This window comes from Akebia trifoliata, chromosome 3 (assembly GCF_017979445.1).
Source record: "Akebia trifoliata isolate Shusen 1 chromosome 3, ASM1797944v1, whole genome shotgun sequence".
Lineage (NCBI taxonomy): Eukaryota > Viridiplantae > Streptophyta > Magnoliopsida > Ranunculales > Lardizabalaceae > Akebia > Akebia trifoliata.
Window position 1 is genome coordinate 8,697,769 of NC_141377.1, and position 9,234 is coordinate 8,707,002.

At 33.2% G+C, this 9,234-nt stretch overlaps 1 long non-coding RNA gene across 1 annotated transcript; it reads right to left on the reverse strand.

The window, feature by feature from the left end:
- Window positions 1-7,535: 7,535 nt before the first annotated feature.
- Window positions 7,536-8,770, reverse strand: LOC147405892 (uncharacterized). The gene is made up of 3 exons (XR_015175755.1): window positions 8,633-8,770; window positions 8,188-8,246; window positions 7,536-7,888 (listed from the first exon to the last, which is right to left on the reverse strand). It is a non-coding gene; the product is annotated as an uncharacterized LOC147405892 (long non-coding RNA).
- Window positions 8,771-9,234: the final 464 nt, after the last annotated feature.

Here is a 9,234-nt window from a genome sequence, read left to right on the forward strand (position 1 = left end):
TCCCTATGGGTTAAAACCTCTAGATCTATTATAAAAAAATATATAAAAAAAAAAACAAAATGGTTGGCTGCAACAGTTTCATATGCTCATGTACAAGCACATGTTGTGACAAATAACAATGACAAGTGGATTGACACTGGGGCAATAAAAGAGTATTGCAATGATCAAAATCTCTTTACAAGTTATGTAATTTGTAAAGAATTTGAAAAGTGGAAATGGTAAAAACAATGCTTTCTCCAATGTTCTTGGCATTGGATTTATAAAACTTTAATTCACTAATGAGAAAGTCATACATCAATACAACATTTATGATCCACAACGGCGATTTATAACAACGGATAATTTAATCCAGCGCTATATATGCATTGTTGCATATATCCGCCGTTATAGGGATGAGATACATGTCCCCTTCTTAGTTTCCTGCTTATTCAGCGCATATAGCAGCGGATATATGCCACTAAAAAATCAATTTTTTTTACATATAAAATTTTTATTTAGTGAGTTCCTTATTCAATTATTTTAAAAATTAAATATGGCAACGGATTAATATATCCGCCACTAAAAAATCAATTTTTATATAATTTTTTTGTTTTTAAAGTGAATATAACAGCGGATTAATATATCCGCCAAAAAAATCAATTTTTTTATAGAAAAATTATGTTTGATGAGTTTCTTTGTTAGGTTTTTTAAATTGAATATTGCAGCGGATCAATATATCAGCCACTAAAAATTCAATATTTTTTATATAAAAAATTCGGTTTAGTGAGTTCTCTTTGTCAAAATTTTTTGTATTAAATAATATAGCAGCAGATTAATATATCCGCTACTATAAATCAATTTTTTTAATATATAAAAAATTTTGTTTAGTGAGTTCTCTTTATCAAAATTTTTTTAATTGAATATTGCAACGGATTAATATATCGCCACTAAAAAATTAACTTTTTTTACAGTTCATCTCTTTATCAATTTTTTTTTTATATTGAATAAAGCAGCGGATTAATATATCCGCCACTAAAAAATCAATTTTTTATACAAAATTAGTGAGTTCTTTTTATCAATAATTTTTTTTAAATTACATATAGTAGAGGATATATTTATTCACCACTAAAAATTCAATTTTTAATATATATTTCAAAAAATAAATATAGCAGTGGATATATTTATCTGCCACTAAAAATCAATTTTTAATATATATATATATATATAAAGTTATATTTTCGTGTGAGTTTGTCTGTGTGGCTTTTTTTTATGTGACTATAGCAGTGGAGGAGTGTTTCCGCAGCTGTAGAGTAGATTCTCCAAATAAAAAATAAACGCCGCACACTCCATTTGCACAAATTTTTTGCGTGGATTTTAGACCAGCTTCGTTCTCATTCTCTATCTCTCTCTGTCATTTTCTCTCGTTTTCTTCACGTTCTCTCTATCTCTTTGAAATCCGTAAAACTTGGAGTTTTAATGATTTGTGCTAATCGTTTGAGTCTCGGTTGGAATTTCGATTGACCCTTTTGTTTAGAAGCTTTGTTCGGCCCATGATTGCATCGTCTTGTGCAGCACTTGCTTCGTGGTGGCTGTTGTAAGGGTTGACGAGGGGGATTCCCTGATTCAGGTCGACATTTTTCACCACCCTAAACCTTAGTTGGTAAGTCTCTCTTTCTCTGTATGAATATATATCCACATGAGTGATTGAGTCACCACATCATCTCCTCATTAATGGCGGATTTGGTGAGGAATGAGAGTTGAAGAGTTTTATTTTTCTTTTCATATATGAATTTTTTTGGGGTTTTAGATGATTTTGTTTAGATTACAAGTTTGTAATGGTAAGTGTTCATATAAATTCAAGAAATTGGCTTGTTTAGGGTTTGGATTAACGATTTAGGTTTTTAAATGTAATTCTCTGTTTTCTCATGGTAAGGTCATCATTCTAAGAGAGTTTTTCCTTATGTTTAAGAATAATTTCATTTTTCATTAATAGTTTCTACTTCAATTTATTTTTTGTTATTCATGTTTTTTTAATGTACTTGTTGAAAATTTTAGAATTTTAGATTTCAGAAGTTTTTTTTTCTCAATAAATAAATAAAAATAAATAGAAGATGATCTTCTTTTAATTGGATTTATGTGCTTTCTTCATGTATTTGAATAAAATGTAGCAATCTGATTTATATATGTTTTTGGATTTATGTGATTTCTACTTCCATTTTAAGTGCACTGAAATTACTTCGATGAGGTTGAGCTAAATTCTGAATGAGGCTTTATTACGCCTTTCAAATTGCAATATTGTGATAAATGACGACATTCTTATGTATTCTTTTAATAAGTAATGCTGGTTTCTCAACTGCTGCACCAATAATTTGCATTGAGAACCAATGGTTATCTTAAAATATAAGTTTGGAGTGCATAACCCCTTTATGCTGATAGGGTGGTGACAGTAGGCTTCATTCTCATAGATGCTACTTTCCTTGCAAGTTAGTATGGGTGCTTGAAATTTTTGCTAAAATTTTTTGAACTATCAAAACCTCATCTTATTTTTTCTCTAATGGTTTAACAGAGTTGATTCCATAGGTAGTCAGTGGGTATAAAATCTCTGTTGAAGAATCATTGTATTCGGTTGAAGCCTTGAGGTATTCCTTTTACTCTACAACTTTCACCATGATGTTAGACATTTGATCAGGTAGTCATAACTATTCAATGTTTCACCATAGTAGTCTACTATGATATTTCTCCCAGTTGTTTGCTTATAATTGGGTTTTAACTATTGTAGGTTCATAGTTTCAATTTGTTATCTCCTCTCACTTTGGTTTGCATTGAGTGAGTGGGTGCATAGGTTGTCTTCAAAAGCGATGAATTCGTTGAGCTTTTTTCGATTGTAAAGTGGTTGATATGCTGCTTCTGAAATTAGTGCATTTGGTGCTTTATATGTTTTGAAGCAATGAAATTGTTTCATATTATATTAGAGAATGATTACAACACTCAACTTATAAAATCATAGGTCTCCAATCTCAAACCAACTCTCTTGAAATCCCCTAAAAGAATTTCTTTGGTTCAAGGATGCGATGTCCCAATGTCGAACTCACTCACAAGGGGATCCCACTCCCTTGCAACCTCTCGCTTTCACACCCCATGTTCAGACTGCTCTATCTGTTTATAGATTATTCCCTTAGGTCCTATTGAGGAACAAAAGATGAAGTTTGAATATCTCATACGATAAAACATCTAACAGGTTTAGAGCATTGACTCTTAGTCAACGTATTATCAACGAGTGAGACACTTTATCTTGACTAAGGTCAAACAAGTTGAATCTTAGATACTCGAAAACATGTTCATGTCTAATCTCAAGGTCATCAACATTAGTGATTGGGATGTCTAAGATCATGGGCTTTTCCCATCGAACCATTATTTAGATTTTATATTTAGGAGGGTTTATTTTACTAATCCTATTTTTCTTGGTAATTATTATTTATCTCAAGTGAGTTCGTTACCAAGTGATAATGATATTTTTCTTAAAATATGAAATGCCAAGAACAACGATCAAGATTCCATCCATGAGTGCACACCACATGAATCATTTGTCAGTCAGGACATTGCTCTGCCAAACCCACAATGTGGACCAAAAGGGTAGTGACACCTGTCATTCATGAAAAAGGAGAACAATCCGCTTTCCACTACTAACATGTCTCCTTAACGAAAGGATTAACATATTAAAGAAAGGCCTCAAAGATAGATCCTGTATAATGCAAGTATTAGGAAGAAAGGTGAGGGATCAATTTGATTCCTTAGAAATCTTACTAGCATAAATCGGATTTAATTTAATTTGAAGAAAGGGGTGCACAATACATTAGTCAAAACAAGGAAAGGAAAGAAGAAAACAAATTCCAATATGAGAAATGGGTAACACTATGCCATCAGGAAGTTTAACAGATTTAGAAGCATGAGAGATAATGGTAGTGAGATGCAATATAAAGCAAACCATGTGATAAGTTGCACCCATGTCAAATGATCCAAGGGACAAAGATAAGTGGTAGATGCAACAGAAAGAGAGATAATTTTGAGGTCGGTGGTTGAGTGAGCCATGGGCTGTGTTACCAGTATTGAAGTGGGCAATTAACACTACTAAAAAATATGGCAATTAGGCACCGTTTTTAACCGTTCCAAAGCCAGTATGAAACAATTGACAGACTATCTCTAGTCAAGGCGTCATTAATGAATTTAAATAGTTGGAAGCCTTTCTAGATCTCAGGAATTGGAACGGTTAAAAACTCTTCCAAAACTCAGATTTGGGAACCGCTCCAAACCGTTCCACATCTGCATTTATATAACAAAAAAACAAAAAAAACTGAGCCATCGATTTAAAATCCGATGTTTATAAGACTGATGTCCTAAATCTGAGACTTTAGGCATCGGTTACAAATTGAAATCTAAACTTTAAAAAAAAAACTATTTTTTAATTGTTTTTTTCTACGCACCTATTACCTGCGGTCAAAATAGACCTAAATAGAGAACATCAATGCTCTCTATCACATTCATTTATACACAAAAAGAGTTACAACGAGTTATAATTAACAAAATTATCAAGTATTTTACCATTAAAATTACAAAATGGAATCACCACCGTGCATCACCACCACCCCCCCAAAACAAGAAACCCACCCATCACTCCTTCCTTACATTACCATATATACATTACAAGATGGTAATATGGCATTCCCTAGATATGACTTATGATTACTATTTTTAATGAACCTCATTGGCATCTAAGAAGATACCATTTTGGGAGCTTTAGTTGGACACTACGATTGATTGATTACCATATCAGAAATTACTTGAAACCAAGTTTTATCATTTTCTGTTTTGTTGGATATGGTACCTTGTGAACTCAACCAATCTGGTTGGGTATTTATTATCTTTCCCACATAAATTGGTTCAGTGGTCTGTTATCTAGATTATAAGGTTTTGGTAGATATCTGCTTCAATTATGAAATCAACCTGGTTTTAATCCTAGGTGGCAAGGTGACTAGTCAAACCAGCTAGAGTAGTTCTGATTTTAAAACATTGATTGGTACAACATTAGCAAAAGAAAACGAAATGCATAATTTTTCATGACTACCATGGAATATTTTTAACAAAGCACGTTTCATTCCTTCAATGGTGATTCTATTTTGATGATGGAAAATGGGAGAAAGGATGGCAATAATCGAATGGAATAAATGGAAACTACTGGTTGGAAAGTGCAAAATTTCAGAATCACCTAAATCATAAATTTTCATGTGCTTTTTTTATTAAATCAGATTTCAGTGTCGTCATCATCAGTATCATTAGATCAATGTTAGTTGTACTTCACCATGGCTATGATAGGTTTTCTAGAAGGTTATATTTGTAGTGGGAATTGGATCACATATTCATCCTTGCATTAAGTAGTAGCTCTGCCAGACCATACACACTGTTGCCCTTGACACTTCTTGATTGTCTTTGTTTTCTTATGAATTGAGCTACTTTTTCCCACCCGTAAAAAGAGTCTGTTGCCTACTCTATTTACAACTTTTGGTGCTTGGTTTGAATTGGCTTAAACATGTTAGCTGTTTTGCATGTCCAAGAGAATATGGAGAAGGATTCATATCTGTATCATTCAAATGTGTGTGTAGTGAACCCAAATAATTTTACCTTCCACACTATCTACTAGTTTAGTCCTTTAACATCATGGGCTTGCTCAAAAAGTATATTGTGGGAGCAGGTAAAAGTTACCTCGTGTCTTAAAATATGCTAACAAGCTGATTCTTGTTTAGAGGCTTAGAGCAACATATTATTTTCAACTAGTAAAAAAAATTACAAACCAATTTGTTCACTCGAGACTCTTTAAATAGAATGTCAAAGAGATCTTTCATCTTGTTTGACAGGTAGTGCATCACTTGAAACTTATCTGTTTCATATATTCTAGATGCAAGGGCATCCTATATTCAAGTGTGTTAGTGGTATCAGTGAACCTGTTGTAACAAAGGGTTAGGAGGTATGAAATGCTTTATTCATTTAGCCAATTTATTTTTCCAGCTTGAAGGTTTAAATGATCCATCATAGACACATTTTATAATAATATAAAGGTTCTAGGCTAATGTTATTAAATACTTAAGCATTTTGTAGGTTCTTTGAAGATTACTAAATCTTTGCACTGAACTTGTTGAACTCTGAATCTACTGTTTTTAGTTATCAATTTGTCTTTAATTTGTTTTAAACTTGAGATCTACAACGTCAATTTCAATAGAGAGGATATTCAGTTAATCTTGTCTTGAGATCTGGATTTTAGTTTCTAGTTTTTAATTCAGGTCTGTATTTGTTTGTGCTGGTAGAAGATATTTATTTTTTAATGATCTCTCCAAGCAAGATCTAGAGAGAATCAAGCCTCTGGAATAATTTGGCCTGAAAGTCTTGTATTGCGGCGAAGATGGTGCACTATGTGAAAAAGGCCATATTTGACGGTCTTAGCCCGTCAAATTTTGAGAAATTTGATGGACCCTCCCGTCAAATATCTTGTAGAAATTTTTTTTTTTGACGGCCCTGGACTATCAAATTATTGGAGAATGGACTTCAAAAAAAACAAAAAAAAAATCCATAGAGTATGACTGTCAAATTTGGAGGTTTAACAAACAATAGCACGGTCCTCTAATTCACCAATCACAATGAACGAAATAATATTAAAAAAAAATCAGAAAAAGAAAAAACAAAAGAAAAATCATAAAACAAGCTCCAAATTAAATTAAATAACCCAAAATTAATATACATGTAAACCTCTTTGTTAAGATCGAAAATTCTGTCGAAGCTACAAATAACTGACAATAATTAAACTAAATAAGACCAAATGATATTGAAATTACTGGATCGGAAACATCTTTGGTGGAGGTCGGTGTTGTTATCGTTGTAGATTGGGGAATGAACCCTTGTGCTTCACGTGCCGCTTCTCCTGCATGCAACATTTCATTAATCATTTTCCCTATATTGCATCCATCGATAAGTAAAAACCATTCAAAGGGGAATTATAAAGAGTCCTAACTGGAACCATAAGGTCCCCCCCACTTGATATGTTTGGGACTGTAACTTCCATTGTTACTTTCTTTTCTTGTAATCAAGAATTCAATGAAGTCTGCTTTATGGGTTCGGTAAAAGCTGATGTAATATTCTCAGTCCTTATCTTCTTCTTGTTTTGATGGCAGTATCATACAACACTGAATAGTGAGTACTCAGTACTCACTCATTTATCTCTCATTTTTTTTTTCCTCTGTTTTGGCTGTTTTCTTAGTGACAACATTTTCCATGGCACGTTTGGAAGTATCCTCCTGTTTGTTTGTTGAGAGTTGAGACCAAAAGAATCACCCATCTCAGATTTCAGTATAAGTGCTTCTATGGAATTATTTCTATTTGAATCACTCCTATAAGAATTACAATTGGAAGAGTGCTTGTTAGGCAATAGTGTTCAGGAAAGTGTTTTTTTTTTTTTTGGGTCTAGAAGCAATTATAGAAGTTGTGGAATGTTTGCTGAGAAATATTGTTCTTTTGGACATCTTGATCGATAACCTAAAAATTCTAACTTAAGTATTATGGACATTTTTGTCTAGTTTCGTCATGATGGACATTGAACCCAAGATCCAGAGATTTGTTCTAGGCAACTTGGATGGATGGGTGTATGGGTGGTGTGTATGAAGAGATGCATATATTCAGAACGGTCCAAAGAAATCCCTCTCTTAAACACAAAGTGACTAGGTAAGGATGTATATACCTTTCCAGATCATAGAATCCTCTTCGCCTTTCCTGTAAACTGGAGTAGCTGACCACACAAAGTGACCACCAGGTCGCAATACCAAGTGTTGACTGTAACAGATGGTTCTGAATGATATCACAAATGATTCTGCAAAATGATCAAAGCATACCTGTCATCTAATGGAGAAAAAACGAATAATTTAGGCAGATAAGCATATATACTCCAAATTTAGAAAACCTCCCAGATCCATTGGAAGAAAGGATCAAAGTCTCTGGGAATCCAAGAAAGAAAAATCATGAATCTACCAGTTAGTGGGACATAAGATGGTATTGTATAGGATAAACTTTGCAATCTTAATAATGAGGCGAGGCATGACGATTTGATTCTAGAAGACAAACAATATATCTGAAACTGTTACATACAAGTGTTAGAAGCCAGAGTTTTACCCATATTCATCAAAATATCCACCCCGGCCTTCAGTTCCGAAATCCTCCCTGAACACAATCTACAAGAATCAATAAATAAGAAAATTATCAATTGAATCTAAATATGCAAGCAGAGAGATTAGAGACTGAAAATGAGACATGTTCAGGTGCATAAGTCATTGAAACTGTCCTACTCTCAGTAAAATAATTAATCATTGAAACCGAGCAAACAAATCCGTGGGGATAACGGATCAAGCATAAATACATAAACTAGCAATGATTAATACCATGAATCAAGTTTCTGCCTAGCAAATGAACAAGCACGAATACTGTAAGGATAACTAATATATCATAACTAGAATAAGATGAGACATGGTATACACATTTTTTTATTCCTAAATTATGATATAAGAAAATAACTTTAGGTGAACCACATGAAGATAAAACCTTGAGCAAGATATCTCACCCACGTATATGATCCCTTAACTCATCATCTGAAATCTTGGTTCTTGCATAACCAAAAATGTGAAATTCACTTGGTTGTAGGAAACCCTGCAGCGATCCCAACAATAATTAGTTCATGAACACAATGGGTTTATTCAAAACAATTAAAAAAACAAAGAAACTATAAAATTTACTATTACTATTCAATCAAAGTGATCACTTAGTTAAGTCTCATTGATTAGTGAACTCAAACCCCTGTTATGTTCCAACATTCATCATACAAGTAGAAGAGAAACTCTCTGTAAGAATGAACTCCTTTTTGTTTTTAGGGCTTCCATGCAACTCGTGCTTTATTGACATGAGGTTTTGCAACGGTTGCAACATGATCAATGTATGGTTGGTGAACTTGTTGGCTTCCTGGCACAACATGAACCAGCTGCATGAGAGGTTTGATGTGCAGCACAACGAATAAACAAGGGCAAGCATGATGAAAATACCTGAAAGTAAGGATCTGCCAATTCTTGGGCTTTGATGATGTATGGTTTTATGGTGCTCTTGGATGACTCGGAAACCTCAACAGTTTTAGTAATTGAAGAGGAGGAAAAGGTTTAGAAAGTAAGACTA